Source organism: Dasypus novemcinctus, chromosome 8, assembly GCF_030445035.2.
Source record: "Dasypus novemcinctus isolate mDasNov1 chromosome 8, mDasNov1.1.hap2, whole genome shotgun sequence".
Taxonomy (NCBI): Eukaryota; Metazoa; Chordata; class Mammalia; order Cingulata; family Dasypodidae; genus Dasypus; species Dasypus novemcinctus.
In genome coordinates this window covers 128,898,897-128,914,262 of record NC_080680.1, presented here as the reverse complement: position 1 = coordinate 128,914,262, position 15,366 = coordinate 128,898,897, and the positions used below count along the sequence as shown (strand labels likewise).

General features: G+C 47.8%; 1 long non-coding RNA gene across 1 annotated transcript in view; it reads left to right on the top strand.

The window, feature by feature from the left end:
• The window catches only part of LOC131279549 (uncharacterized), a 64,341-nt gene that overhangs the window by 26,042 nt on the left and 22,933 nt on the right, over positions 1-15,366 (top strand). Inside the window, exon 2 of the long non-coding RNA XR_009186977.2 lies at positions 14,085-14,226. This is a non-coding gene — a long non-coding RNA (uncharacterized lncRNA). The remainder of the gene's footprint in view (positions 1-14,084; positions 14,227-15,366) is intronic.

Here is a 15,366-nt window from a genome sequence, read left to right as displayed (position 1 = left end):
AGAGCAGACGTTCTTGCCCTGTTCCCAACCTTAGAGAGAAAACAGTCTTTCAACTTTGTCTGATAGCTGCAGAGTTCACAGGTGCATTTGTCAGGCTGAGGAAGTTCTCTTCTAGTCCTGTTTTTTTAAAGAATATTTTTCGTGAATGGGTGTTGGATTCTGTTAAATGTTTTAGAGATGAGTTGAGTTGATCGTGTGTTTTTTTTGCTTTATTCTATTAATATGATGTGTAACAGTTGATTTTTAGATGTGTACCTGGGATAATTCCCATTTGGCCTTGATGCATAATCCTTTTTATGTCACTGGATTCAGTTTGCTAGTACTTTGCAGAGGATTTTTCCATTTATATTAATGGATGATATTTATTTGCAGTTTTCTTTTCTTGTGATATCTTTGTCTGGTTATTATCATGATAATACCCACCTCATAGAATGAGTTGAGATGTGTTTCCTCCTTGTCTGTCTTCCTGAAGAGTTTATGAAGGATTGCTATGGTTCTTCTTTAAATGTTTAGTAGAACTTACCAGTGAAACCACCTGGGCCCAGAGTTTTGGGTTTTTTTTTGCAGGTGAGATGGGGTGGTAGGAAAATGTTAAATTACTATTTCAGGGAAGCAGACCTGGCCCAGTGGATAGGGCATCTGTCTACCACATGGGAGGTCCGCGCTTCAAACCCCGGGCCTCCTTGACCTGTGTGGAGCTGGCCCATGCACAGTGCTGATGCGTGCAAGGAGTGCCCTGCCATGCAGGGGTGTTCCCGTGTAGGGGAGCCCCACGTGCAAAGAGTGCGCCCCGTAAGGAGAGCCGCCCAGCGCGAAAGAAAGTGCAGCCTGCCCAGGAATGGTGCCGCACACACGGAGAGCTGACACAACAAGAAGACACAACAAAAGGAAACACAGATTCCTGTGTCGCTGACAATAGAAGCGGACAAAGAAGACTCAGCAAAATAGACACAGAGAACAGACAACCAGGGTGGGGGGGGGAGGGGAGAGAAATAAATATAATAAATCTAAAAAAAAAAAGATGATGCAGCAAAAAGAAACACAGATTCCCGGTGCCACTGACAACAACAGAAGAGGAGAAAAAAGAGAAGAACACGCAGCAAATGGACACAGAGAACAGACAACTGGGGCGAGGGGGGGAGGAATAAATCAATTAAAATAAAATTTAAAATTACTATTTCAGTTTCCTTATAGATACATTCATATTTCATATTTCTCTTTGAGTCAGTTTTGATAATTGGTATCTTTCTAGGAATTTTCCCATTTCATATAGGCTGTTTGATTTATTGACAAAGTTGTTGATAGAATTCCCTTATGGTCTTTTTTTTTTAAGATTTATTAATTATTTATTTCTCTCCACCCCCCCAGTTGTCTGCTTTTTGTGTCCATTCACTGTGTGTTCTTCCATGTCCGCTTGTATTCTTGTCAGCAGCACCCGGAATCTGTCTCGTTTTGTTGCATTATCTTGCTGTGTCAGCTCTCCGTGTGTGCAGCGCCACTCTTGGGCAGGCTGCACTTTTTTCTCGCAGGGCAGCTCTCCTTACGGGGTGCACTCCTTGCCTGTGGGGCTCCCCTATGCGGGGGACATCCCTGCGTGGCAGGGCACTCCTTGTGCGCATCAGCAGTGCGCATGGGCCAGCTCCACACGGGTCAAGGAGGCCCGGGATTTGAACCGTGGACCTCCCATGTGGTAGACAGACGCCCTAACCACTGGGCCAAGTCCGTTTCCCCTCTACTTTGATTTATTAATGTGGTGTATTACACTGAATAATTTTCTTATTTTGAACTCCCTTACATACCCAGTATAAAGCCCACTTGATTGTGCCATATCATTTTTAATGTGTTTTTAATTTAGTTACCAAGAATTATTTTGAGGATTTTTGCATCTATATTCATAAGAGAAATTGGTCTGTAATTTTCTCTTTTATTTATTTATTTATTTCTCTTCCCCCCACCCCCACCCCAGTTGTCTGTTCTCTCTATTGGCTGGTCTTCTTTGTCCGCTTCTGTTGTTGTCAGCGGCACGGGAATCTGTGTTTCTTTTTGTTGTGTCATCTTGCTGCGTCATCTCTCCGTGTGTGCGGCACCATTCCTGGGCAGGCTGCACTTTATTTCGCGCTGGGCAGCTCTCCTTATGGGACGCACTCCTTGCGTGTGGGGCTCCCCTATGTGGGGACACCCCTGCGTGGCAAGGCACTCCTTGCGCGCATCAGCGCTGCACACGGGCCAGCTCCACACAGGTCAAGGAGGCCCGGGGTTTGAACCGCAGACCTCCCATGTGGTAGACGGGCACCCTAACCACTGGGCCAAGTTCGCCGCCTTTTATAATATCTTTATTTGGCTTTGGTATGAAGGTGATGTTGGCTTCATAAAATTAGTTTGGCCGTGGTTCTTCTTGTTCAATTTTTTGGAAACGTTTTAGCTAGATTGGTATTAGACCTTCTTTAAATGATTGGTAGAATTCACCTGTGAAGCCATCTAGTCCTGGACTTTTCATTTTTTTGGGGGGGAGGGGATTTGATGACAGTTTCAATTTCTTTATTTTTGATTGGTTTGTTAAAGTCTTCTGTTTCTTCTAGGGTCAGTGTGGGTTGCTCGTGTGTTTCTAGGAATTTTTCCATTTCATCAACATCATCTAGTTTGTATACAGTTGTTCATAGTAAACTCTTTTTTTTAAGACTTATTTATTTCTCTCCCCCCTCTCCTCAGTTGTCTGCTCTCTGTGTTCATTTGCTGTGTGTTCTTTTGTGTCTGCTTGTATTCCTGTCAGTGGCACTGGGAATCTGTGTTTCTTTTTGTTGCATCATCTTGTTGTGTCAGCTCTCTGTGTGTGCAGCCACTCCTGAGCAGGCTGCACTTTTTTTGCATGGGCGGCTCTCCTTATGGGGTGCACTCCTTGAGCATGAGGCTCCCCTACATGGGGGACACCCCTGCATGGCACCGCACTCCTTGCGTGCATCAGCACTGTGCGTGGGCCAGCTCCACACGGGTCAGGAGACCCTGGGTTTAAACCCTGGACCTCCCATGTGGTAGGTGGACGCCCTATCAGTTGAAGCAAATGAGCTTCCCCATAGTATCCTCTTATGATCTCTTTTTTCTGCTGGGTTTTCAGTGAAAATGTCCCCCCTTTTCATTTCTGATTTTATTTATTTACATCTTCTCTCTTGTCTTCTTTATTAATCTGTCTAAGGTTTTATCAATTTTGTTTATTTTTATTTTTATTTTTTATTTTTTATTTTTTTTATTGACTTTGTAATAATATTACATTAAAAATATATATGTGAGGTCCCATTCAACCCCACCCCCCACCCCCCCCTCTCCCCCCCCCCCAACAACACTCGTTCCCATCATCATGACACATCCATTGGATTTGGTAAGTACATCTTTGGGCACCTCTGCACCTCATAGTCAATTCCATCCAGTGGGCCCTGTGAGGATTTACAATGTCCGGTGATTGCCTCTGAAGCACCATCCAGGGCAGCTCCATGTCCCAAAGACGCCTCCACCTCTCATCTCTTCCTGCCTTTCCCCATACCCATCGTCCACCATGTCCACTTTTCCCAATCCAATACCACCTCTTCTATGTGGACATTGGATTGGTTGTGTCCATTGCACCTCTATGTCAAGAGGAGGCTCCGATTCCACATGGATGCTGGATGCAATCCTCCCACTTTCAGTTGTAATCACTCTAGGCTCCATGGTGTGGTGGTTGTCCTTCTTCAACTCCATCTTAGCTGAGTGTGGTAAGTCCAATAAATCAGATTGTAGGTGCTGGAGTTCAATTTTGTTGATCTTCTCGAAGAACCAATTTTCAGTTCTGTTGATTGTACTGTTTTTTCTTTTATTTTCCATTTCATTTATTTCTGCTCTAGTCTTCATTTTTTCATTCCTTCTTCTTGCTTTGGGATTGGCTTACTGTTCTTTTTCTAGTTCCTCCAGGTATGCAGTTAGGTATTTGATTCTAGCTCTTTCTTCTTTTTAAAAATATAAGAATTGAGAGCTATAAATTTCCTTCTCAGCCTGCCTTTTCTGTATCTCATTTTCATCTATCTTCAGATATTTACTGATTTCTCTTGCAATTTCTTCTTTGACCTACTGATTATATAAGAGTATTGTTTGGGAAGCAGATGTGGCTCAATTAAAAGGGCTTATACCTACCATTTGGGAGGACTGGGTTCAATCTCTGGGGCCTCCTGGTTAAAAAAAGAAAGAGAAAGAAAAGGAGAAAGCATGCCTGAGTGGCAAGCCAGTGCCCATGTGGCGATCTGAGTGCCCATGCGGGGAGTCACACAGCAAGATGATGACGCAACAAAAGAGAGACAAGGGGAGAGCCAAGGTGAAGTGCAGCAGAGACCAGGAACTGAGGTGGCACAATTGACAGGGAACCTCTCTCCACATCAGAGGTCCCCAGGATGGAATCCTGGTGAATCCTAGAGGAGGAAAAATGAGAAGAGAAGAGAAAAAGAGAAAAAGGTACAGAAGATCACACAGTGAATAGACACAGACAGAAAAAATAGCAGGGCAGGGGAGGGGGAGAGGAAAGGGGAGGGGAAGAGGGGGGAGAAAAAAAGAGTGTATACTTTAATCTCCATATATCTGTGAATTTTCCCTTTTTTCTGCCTGTTATTAATTTTGAAAATATTCCCTGGTTTTTTATGAGAGATCAGCACTTAGCCTTATTGAGGCTCCCTGGTAAGTGATACATTGATTTTTAGAAATTTTTAAGGGAAGCAGACTTAGCCCAATGGAGAGGGCGTCCGCCTACCACATGGGAGGTCTGCAGTTCAAGCCCCGGGCCTCCTTGACCCGTGTGGAGCTGGCCCATGTGCAGTGCTGATGCGCTCAAGGAGTGCTGTGCCACGCAGGGGTGTCCCCCGCGTAGGGGAGCCCCACGCGCAAGGAGTGCACCTCGTAAGGGGAGCCGCCCAGCGCGAAAGGAAGCGCAGCCTGCCCAAGAATGGCGCTGCACACATGTAGAGCTGACACAGCAAGATGACACAACAAAAAGAAACACAGGGAAAATGGACTTGGCCCAGTGGTTAGGGCGTCTATCTACCACATGGGAGGTCCGCAGTTCAAACCCCTGGCCTCCTTGATCCGTGTGGAGCTGGCCCATGCGCAGTGCTGATATGCACAAGGAGTGCCGTGCCACACAGGGGTGTCCCCTGCGTAGGGGAGCCCCATGTGCAAGGAGTGCGCCCTGTAAGGAGAGCCGCCCAGTGGGAAAGAAAGTGCAGTCTGCCCAAGAATGGTGCCACACACACGGAGAGCTGACACAAGTTGATGCAACATAAAAAGAAACACAGATTTCTGTGCCGCTGACAACAACAGAAGTGGACAAAGAAAAACACGCAGCAAATAGACACAGAGAACAGACAACTGGGGTGTGGGGGAAGGGGAGAGAAATAAATAAAATAATAAATCTTTGGAAAAAAAAAAAGAAACACAGATTCCTGGTGCCACTGATAAAGATGGAAGCGGTCACAGAAGAACACACAGCAAATGGACAGAGAGCAGACAACTGGGAAGGAGAGAGAAATAAATAAAAAATAAATCTGAAAAAAAAAAGAAATTAAAAAAATTTCTTTTTTTAAGCATTTATTTAATTAAATTTGTTTATTTATTTCTCTCCCCTCCTTGTTGTTTGTGCTTGTTCTCTGCTCTCTCTGTCCATTTGCTTTGTGTTATTATGTACCTGTCTTCTCTTCTCGTCTTCCTCTTTAGGCAGCACTGGGAACGGGCCAGGGACCTTCCTGAGTGGGCGAGAGGCGCTCAATTGCTTGTGCCACCTCAGCTCCCTCATCTGCTGCATCTCTCTCTCTCTTTTTTAAAAGATGTATTTATTTATTTCTCTCCCCCCTCCTCCATTGTCTGCTCTCTGTGTCCATTCGCTGTGTGCCCTTCTGTGTCTGCTTGTATTCTCATTAGGCGGCTCCGGGAACGATACTGGGAACTTCTGGAGTGGGAGAGAGGAGATCATTCTCTTCCAACACCTCAGCTCCCTGTTCTGCTACGTCTTTCTTTTTATTTTCTCTCCCCTGTGTCTCTTGTTGCGTCATCTTGCTGTGCCAGCTCTCCATGTCGGCCAGCACGTGGGGGGGCACTCCCGCACGGGCCGGCATTCCGCACGGGGCAGCTCGCCACGCTGGCCAGCTCGCCTTCACCAGGACAGCGAACCCCGGACCTCCTTCATGGTAGACGGGAGCCCAACTGCTTGAGCCACATCCGTTTTCCCTGCTGCGTCTCCTACTGTCTGTCCTCTGTGTCTCTTTTTGTTGCGTCATCTTGCTGTGGCAGCCAGTGCTCCCCTCGGCCAGCTCGCCTTCACCAGGAGGCCCCAGAATCAAACCCTGGACCTCCCATATGGTAGACGGGGCCCAGCCCCTGAGCCACATCTGCTTCCCAATACATTGCTTTTCTCTCTCTTTTTTTAAAGTCACTATTGTATCATCCCTTCCCGAGACGGTTCCCTTGTCTGTTTGTTCATCTGTGCTTTTTTGCTTATTGTCTGCTTGTATCTCCTTTAGGGGACACCAGGAACTGAAGTTGGGACCTCCCCTGTGGGAGGCAGGCACCCATCTGCTTGAGCCACAGCCACTTCCTGCTCTTTTTTTGGGTTTGCTTGCTGTCTGCTCATTCTTTGCTTGTTGTCTTGCTGGCTGTTTTTGCTCTTTGTTTTTCTTCTTTATGAGACCCTGGGAACTGAACCTGGGACCTCCCACGTGGGAGGCAGGCGCCCAACCGCCTGAGCCGCATCTGCTCCCCATTGCTTTTCTCTTGTGGCTCTCAGAATCCTCTCTTTATGTCTGGCCTTTGACATTCCAAATAGATGTCTCAGAGTAGGTCTGTTAGAAGTGACTCTGTTTGGGGTGTATTATCCTTCTTAAATATTGGTATTCAGGTCTTTCATAAGGGTTGGAAAATTTTCAGTCAGTATTTCCTCAAATATTCTTTCTACCCCTTTTCCATTCTCTTCTCCTTCTGGGACCCTTATAACGTGTATGTTTGTGTGTTTCATGTTGTTATTCAATTCCCTGGGACGCTGTTCCATTTTTAACATGCTTTTTTTCTGACTGTTCTTCTATCTTTTCATGTTCAGACGTTCAGTCTTCACATTCACTTATTCGTTCTTCTGACATTTCAAATCTGCTGTTATATGCCTCTAATGTATTTTTAATTTCATCCATGTGTCTTCCTTCCCATAAGCTGTTACTTTTCTTCGCAGTATTTCCACTGGTTCTTTGTGCTCACGCAGTGACCTCTCAATATCCTTTATCCCTTTAGTCGTACTTCCCTCCGTCTCCTTGAATTGATAAAGGAGGTTAGTGTGGACATCGCTGATTAGTTGTCTCGAGTCCTGCGTCTCGTCTGGACTCCTGGCTTGTCCTTTGGCTGAGGCTCCTCTTCCTGTTTCTCCGTGTGGCTTGTCACCTTTGGCTGGTAATGAGAGCGCTAATGGGGCGCAGAGCAGACCCCCGGCTGGGGGAGACGTGGAGACAAGCCCTGTGCTGCGCTCTCCCGGCTGCCCAGCAGGGGCGCCCTGCAGGAGCCCTTTCCAGGGAGGGACTGCAGCTTCCACTAACTGGCTCTTCTGAACCGGGGATTCGAGCTACCGCGGTTACATCTGCTGAAGAGCCCTCAGCTGCACCCTCCCTCTTCCCGAGGAGGAACGCGACCTCTCCCCTCTCCCACCCTCAGCCCTCAGCTGCAGCTCTGACCAAGGCTGTCGGTCTCCGGGGTGGGGCATGGGCGGCATTCCCAGCTGCGGGGACATCAGCTCCTGGTTTTCCCTTTGACCTCTTCGTCCCTCCTGGATGACGGGTGAGGCACTCTCCTGGTCTGCCGATCTCCACAGGGGCTCCCTTGGGTGACTTCTACGCCTTCTCCCCTATTTTTCACGAGAGCTGCACCCTGCCTGAGCTACTCCACCACCATCTTCCTCCTCTGTCTCCACTCATTCTCTTAAATGCATTTCTGGAGGAGCCCATCATCTTCTGCTTCCAATTTCCTTTCTCCGTTTCTGGCAGAGAAGTCAGCCTAGCCTTTCTTTTGATTGGAGTTCTATTGTTTTCAAGCATTCCACATCTTCCTCTTTCTTGGTTCTAAACCTCATTTTGTTTGTGTTCATTTTCAAATAACTTACAGAAGAAAGCTATAGGCATGTACTTGTTATCTAATGCTGCATAGCAAGTTGCCCCAAAATTTAGTGACCTAAAGCAACGACGATCATTTGTTATTACTCATGATTCCTAAGAGTCAGAAATTTACGGGTAACTTGACTGGCTGTTTCTGGCTCAACACCTCTCAGCGGTTGCAAGATGTTGGACAAGGCTCACGTCTACTTCGAGGTAGCTCATCCGGCTGACGAGTTGGTGGGAAGGCTTGGTTCCTCTCCATGTGGGTCTCTCCTTGTGAATTTGTGTCTGAATTCCAAAGGCAACAGATGGTGGGGGAGTGGAGAGACAGAGAGAGTCAGCCAGGTGACAGCCGTGTCATTTTATGACTTAGCTTCAAAAGTCACATAACATCGCTTCTGCGGTACTCCACTGGTTTGCTGTTTCAGGTGACCCATGTTCAAGGGGAGGGAACATGGACCCCAACTCCTGGAGGGAAGATAGGAATCGTGTTGTGAGAGGAGCACGTGGGGAGGGTTGTGGGAAGATGGTGGAGCAGAGACTCCAGGACTCAGTCCTTCCACCGAAACAGCTACGAGACAGGCAGGAAGTGTCTGGAACAACTGGTTTGAAACTCTGGATGCCAGAAGGAGACTGTACAGCACCCAGGGAAGAGCGGCAGGAAGAGGCTGACCAATTACTGTAAAGAACAATAAATGGTTCTCTCCACATTCAGCTACTCTAATCCTCTCCCATGCAGGAACTGGCATGCTGGTGACAAAAAGGGACATAAAAATCCTCTTCCCCAAGACCAGGGGTGAGCATAGGTGGTCACTGATCATGGCTTTTGATTAGCAGCTTTGGATTGCTGGGGCCTGCGGCTGAGGGCGGGTATTCTTTCAGCCCACCGCAGACAAAGGCACAAAGGCGTGCGCTGTTTCAGGGGCGCTGGCGGTAGGGACGTGGGGCTCCGCCTCCCCAGGGCTGGGGGTAGTCAGCTGAGGGCTGCATTTGCTGGGCAGGCCAGGGAGGCTCGGCCTTGGGGACCTGGCAGCAGGGCCTGCACCCCTCCCGAGCCCCTCCCCAGGACACCCTGGAGCCTGTCTCTGCCCCTTCGTGGGTCCCTGGCCCTGCTTCAGCTGTGAAAGACTGACTTGGAAGTCCTCTCTGGTGTGCCCCTCCTCCGAGGATTTGCCCTCCAGGCAAAAAAGGAGCATGAGACAATGAAAGGAGAGCAAGAAACGTGAGAGGTGGAAAGGTTTACTGGCTTCAAACACACAGCAGAGGGAAGTTTGTCTCCCAGGAAACAAAGTGCACGGCCAAACTCCTGCACACAGGGGAACTCCAAACACCAGCGAGCAAAAGCCCAGGACAAGACAGAGGCCCAGAAAGACAGGGAAGGCCCTGCACGCGCTTCTGCCTTGGGCAGGCCTTCCCGGTAGGAGGGCTGAGCTCAGAAAATTCTCTCTTATCACCAGCTCTTTACAAAACCAAGAAACAGACATCTCAGAGAATAAATCCAGAGCTAACATTTTAAAATATTAAAAAGTACAGTGTGGGGAGGCAGATGTTGCTCAAGCAATTGGGCTCCCACCTGCCACACGAGAGGCCCCTGGTGTGGTTCCCGGTGCCTCCTAAAGAAGACAGTGAGCTATGCGACAGGCGGGTGTGGCCAGCCGACGCAACAAGATAATGCAACGAGAGACACAAGAAGAACATAATGACAGACTCCACAAAGCAGGGGCAGAGGTTCCCAGGGCCGCCTAAAGAAGACGCGCAAGATAGGGAGCTGACGCAACGGGCAGGCGCAGCAGGCTGACACAAGAAGATGATGCAACGAGAGGCGTGTATTAGTCAGCTAAAGGTGCTGATGCAAAATACCAGAAATTGGTTGTTTTGTTTTCCAAGATTTATTATTTATTTATTTATTTTCCCTCCCCGCCCCCAGTTGTCTGCTTTCTGTGTCCATTCACTGTGTGTTCCTCTGTGTCCGCTTGTATTCTTGCCAGCAGAACCAGGAATCTGTGTTGCTTTTTGTTGCATCATCTTTCTGCGTCAGCTCTCCATGTGTGCGGCCCCACTCCTGGGCAGGCTGCGCTTTCTGTCGTGCTGGGCGGCTCTCCTCACAGGGCGCACTCCTTGCACGTGGGGCTCCGCTACGCGGGGGACACCCCTGCGTGGCACAGCACCCCTTGTGTATGGCAGCACTGCACGTGGGCAGCTTCACCACACGGGTCAGGAGGGTTGGATTTCATAAAGGGTAGTTATTTGGGGTAGGAGCTTACAGATACCAGGCCATAAAACATAAGTTACGTCCCTCACCAAAGTCTATTTTCAAGTGTTGGAGCAAGATGGCTGCCGACGGCTGCGAGGATTTAAGCTTCCTGGAGCTCCAGCTTAAGGATTCAGCATCAAACTCCAACATCAAAACTCCAACGTCAGAAACCCTCCACTCTGTCCTTTGCCATGACTTTTATCTGTGAGTCTCCACCTACCAAGGGGCAGGGACTCAGTGCCTTACTGATGATTTAATCAAGTAAACCTCTGAATCCAATATAAGCTCATATGCCCAGAGGAAAAGACCAGTTTACAAACATAGTCCAATATTTCTTTTTGGAGTTCATCAATAATATTAAACTCCAACAAGGTGCAAGAAGAAAAACACGAGAGAATCAACAAAACAGGGAACATAGGTAGCTCAAGTGATTAGGCGCTTCCTTCCCACGTTAGAGGTCCTGAGTTTAGTTCCCAGTGCCTCCTAAAAAGAAACAAGGAAGACACAGTAAGTGCAAACAACGAGGGGGTGGGGAGAAAAAAAGTACAGTGTGCAACAACAGAGTACAAGACAAGCAAAGAAACGGGAAATGACGGCCCGTCCACAGGAAGAGGAAAAAATCCAGGAAACACCAATGAGGAAGAACAGAATGTGGACAAACTGAACAAAACCTTTAAAAACATGATTTTAAAAATATTCAAGGAGATGAAAGAAAATAAGAGAAATAATTAAAGGATACTAGAAAAACAATGAATAAGAAAAACGGGTATCTTAGTAAAGAGATAGAAAACTTAAAAGGGAACCAAACAGAACTAAAGTTGAAGACCACAATAACGGAAATGACAGAGGGTTTCAAAGGCAGGTTGGAGATGGCAGAAGAAAGAGTGAAACTGAAGGCAAGACACTAGAAATGAGTCAGCCTGAGGAGCAGAAAGAAAAAAGAATTTTAAAAAATGAAAATAGTCTCAGATGAGAAGAAAGAGAGAAAGAGCAGAAGGAATATTCAAGAAATAATGACAGAGGACTTCTCAAACTTAACGTAAGAGCGAATATGCTTACACCCAAAGCACATGCAACAAAAGAAAAACTAGGTAGATGGGACCTCCTCAAAATCAAACACTTTTGTATCTCTCAGGACTTTGTCAAAAGGGTGAAAAGGCAAACCACTCAATGGAAGAAAATATTTGGAAATCGCATGTCCGATAAGGGGTTAATATCCAGGATATATAAAGAGATGTTATAACTCATATAAGATGTTATAACTAACAGGACTTCTCCCCAGTAGAGCAAACTCCCCACCAAGCTCATTTCATCACAGCAGCTGCTTTCCTACCTTCAGGACTAAGTCGAACATCCCAGATAGGTTCAGCCCAGAGAGAATCCCAAGGTTTCCCAGTCACTTCAAGTGGCAAAGCCACAAAATATTTGACCAGGGCACCTAACACACTGGACAAGAACCAAATTCCATCTTCTCTGCGTTTCTCCTTTCCAGTTCCTGGTCAAAGCATTTGCAAACACAAATAGGTAAAGGTCACCAGCAAGAAGGAGAAGAGAGGTTTACATGATCCGTCTGTGCTGGGATAACCCAGCATTGGCTGTGAATGTGTCCAAGGGCCGCCACTGCACCAGTGATTCTTTTTCGCCTGTTAGGCATCTACAGCTTGAGCTCTCAAAAAGTGAGACAAGAAAGCCAGCTTCAAGTACAAATTTTCATAATTCCCAGTCAAAACACTGAGAAAATAAGCAAGTAGATGGTGTATCTTAGGCGTAAACTGGCTTCGAGGCAAACCTGCTGTACTAGCCAAGGGGGTGCTGATGCAAAATACCAGATGTAACAGTTGGGCATTATTATGAATTCCAAAAACAGGTCCTGGATCATGTTTGTAAACTGGTCTGCTCCTCTGCATATTAGATTTTGTGGTTTCACTTTTACTTGGTTAAATAATGATTGGGGCTTTGATGGGCCACGTCAGTAGGATGTTCAGTCCTCGTGGGCGGGAACTCACAGAAAAACCACACGGCAGAGAAGGGAGGTTGGTGTTTTGAGCTGGAGCTGGGGAAGTAAACATGGGAGAAAGCAGGCAGCTGAGCCTGGAGAGAAGCACGCCCCAGGAACGCAGGAACCCAGGAAGCCTGAGCCCTCGCAGACGTCGGCCGCCATCTTGCTCCAACATGTGGCAGCTGACTCTGGTGGGGAAGTAACTTATGCTTTATGGCCTGGTAACTGTAAGCTTCTACCCCAAATAAATACCTTTATAAAAACCAACCAATTTCTGGTATTTTGCATCAGCACCCCTTTGGCTGATTAATACACCAGAAATATGTTGGGTTTTCTAAAGAGTATTTATTTGGGTAGAAGTTTACAGTCACAAGGCCATAAAGAATCAATTATGGGAAGCGGACTTGGCCCAATGGATAGGGCATCTGCCTACCACATGGGAGGTCCAGGGTTCAAACCCCGGGCCTCCTTGACCCGTGTGGAGCTGGTCCACGCACAGTGCTGATGCATGCAAGGAATGCGCCCCATAAGGAGAGCCGCCCGGTGCAAAAGAAAGTGCGGCCTGCCCAAGAATGGCACCGCACACACTGAGAGCTGACACAACAAGATGAGCAACAAAAGGAAACACAGATTCCCAGTGCCGCTGATAAGGATAGAAGTGGTCACAGAAGAACACACAGTGAATGGACACAGAGCAGACAACCAGGGGCGGGGGCGGGCGGGGAAAGGGGAGAAAAATAAATAAATCTTTAAAAAGAATCAATTACTTCCCTCACCAAAGTCTGTTACCCTGTGTTGAGGCAAGACGGCTGCCCGTCGCTGTTAGGGCTCAGCCTCCTCCCTCTTCAGGCTCCATGGTCCCAGCTTCTTCCGGTCTCAGCTGGAGTTTGGGATAAGTCTTGTCTCTCTCCCAGGGCTCGTTTCTCTCTGGGCTCAGATGCAGCTGTAGACTCTCAGCCTCTGTCTTCCCGGGCCCTCTGCTGAGTCTCCAGAGCCGTCTCTCCCCCTCCGAGCTCTTCTCCTGTGTGCTGACTTCCTGGGGCTCCAGCATCAAAACTCCCACTAGTTCCTGTGCCGTGTGGTTTTCTCTGTGCGTCCCTGCCCCCTGGACTCAACATCCTGCTGACATGGCCCAATCAAAGTCTTAATCATAATTTAATAAAGTAAAAGAGAAACTCTGAATTTAACACAATCTATACACCCAGAGGAACAGATCTGTTTACAAACACATTCCAATATCTATCTTTGGAATTCATAAATAATATCAAACTGCCACATAGCTTGATAGCTCGTGTGTGGTTCATTTGAGGCCAATGCAACAAGGCAGGTTTGAAAGTGTGTATTTTGGGGGAGCTGATGTGGCTCAGTGGTTGGGCACCAGCTTCCCGCATACGAGGTCTGGAGTTCAATTCCCAGCCCCAGCACTTACGGAAAGAAAAAAGAAAAAGTGCATTTTTTTCCACATAAGGTTTAGAATACTGGAAAGAGCCTTGGTTTTAACAGCTGGGAGATCTGGTCATCTGACAGCAGCTGGGCCACCAACTGCTTGTGTGACCCTAAACAAAGTAAACTTCTGGGCCATTTCTTCAAAAATGAAAAGGTTGAACTAGACGGGCGAGTCTTCCACCGCCGCCCGCCCGCCCTCCTTCCCCTCTCTTTTGAAAGCTGAAGATCCTTTTCTTTCTCAATCAACCAGGAAGCTCAGAATCCATCCACATCTGCACAGGGACCCTTGCGCAGTCTTCACCGTCCAGCCGCCAGCCTAGGATCAGGCCAGCAGGCTCGAGCCTCCCCGCCCTGGGCGCACCCCGGCTCAGTGACTTGCTGTGGGGTCTCGGGTGAGTAATTTCGCTCCTCGGAAGCTCAGTTTCCATACATGGAAAAGGGACCACAGTAGCAGTGCCTGCCTCATAGGGCCCGGGGAGCATTAAATCAGCTGGCAGTTGCTTAGATGCAGGCGCCTCCCTCCGTGTCAGCTGATGTCGTTGTCTCTGATGTTACAGCTTCACGCTACGCAAAGGCTCGCCACCCGCTACTGTATGGGGTGGAGTTGCTTACAGAGTGTCACTTGTGCTTACTCTTTATAGCACACATAAATAAGCTCTTTTTTGAGCCCAACCTCTCACATTTAGAGGAGCTTCTGTATATAAAAAGATAAAAATGATGTTTATAACGTGAGTGATCAAATCAGAAAGAAATTCAAGGAAGTGCCCTGTGAGTCAGGCGGGCGGTTACCTCAGTGGAGAAGGGGGGCTGCGATGGAGAGGGGGCATGTGAAAAGGGGCTCCTGGGACGGCAGGTAAAGTTCACTTCTTGACCCATAAACTGAGATAAGGGGTTTTCACCTTATAACAATTCACTAAACTGTGCATTTGTTTTGGGTGGCTTTCTGCACGTTTGTATTATTTTTATAATAAAAAATCTTTTTAAAAGGGATGTTTCAGAAAACAAAATCAATGAGTACCTAAATTATGCCTGCTAGTTTCTTTTCTTTTCCTCCCCCCTCCCTCCCCTCCACTTGTGTGTTCCTCCGTGACCGCTTCTATCCTTATCAGCAGCACTGGGAATCTGTGTTTCTTTTTGTTGCGTCATCTTGTTGTGTCAGCTGTCCATGTGTGCCGTGCCATTCCTGGGCAGGCTGCACTTTCTTTTGCGCTGGGCGGCTCTCCTTACGGGGCACACCCTCTACGTGTGGGGCTCCCCTACGTGGGGGACACCCCTGTGTGGCACGGCAGTCCCTGTGTGCAGCAGCACTGTGCATGGGCCAGCTCCACACAGGTCAAGGAGGCCAGGGCTTGAACCATGGACCTCCCATGTGGTAGGCGGACGCCCCATCCACTGGGCCAAGTCCGCTTCCCCTACTGGTTTCAGAGTGTTAAAATCTCAGGGAGCAGATGCAGCTCAGTGGTTGAGCGCCTGCTTCCCACGCGCAAGGTCCTGGGTTCAATCCCTGGTACCTCCTTAAAAAAAATCTTGCC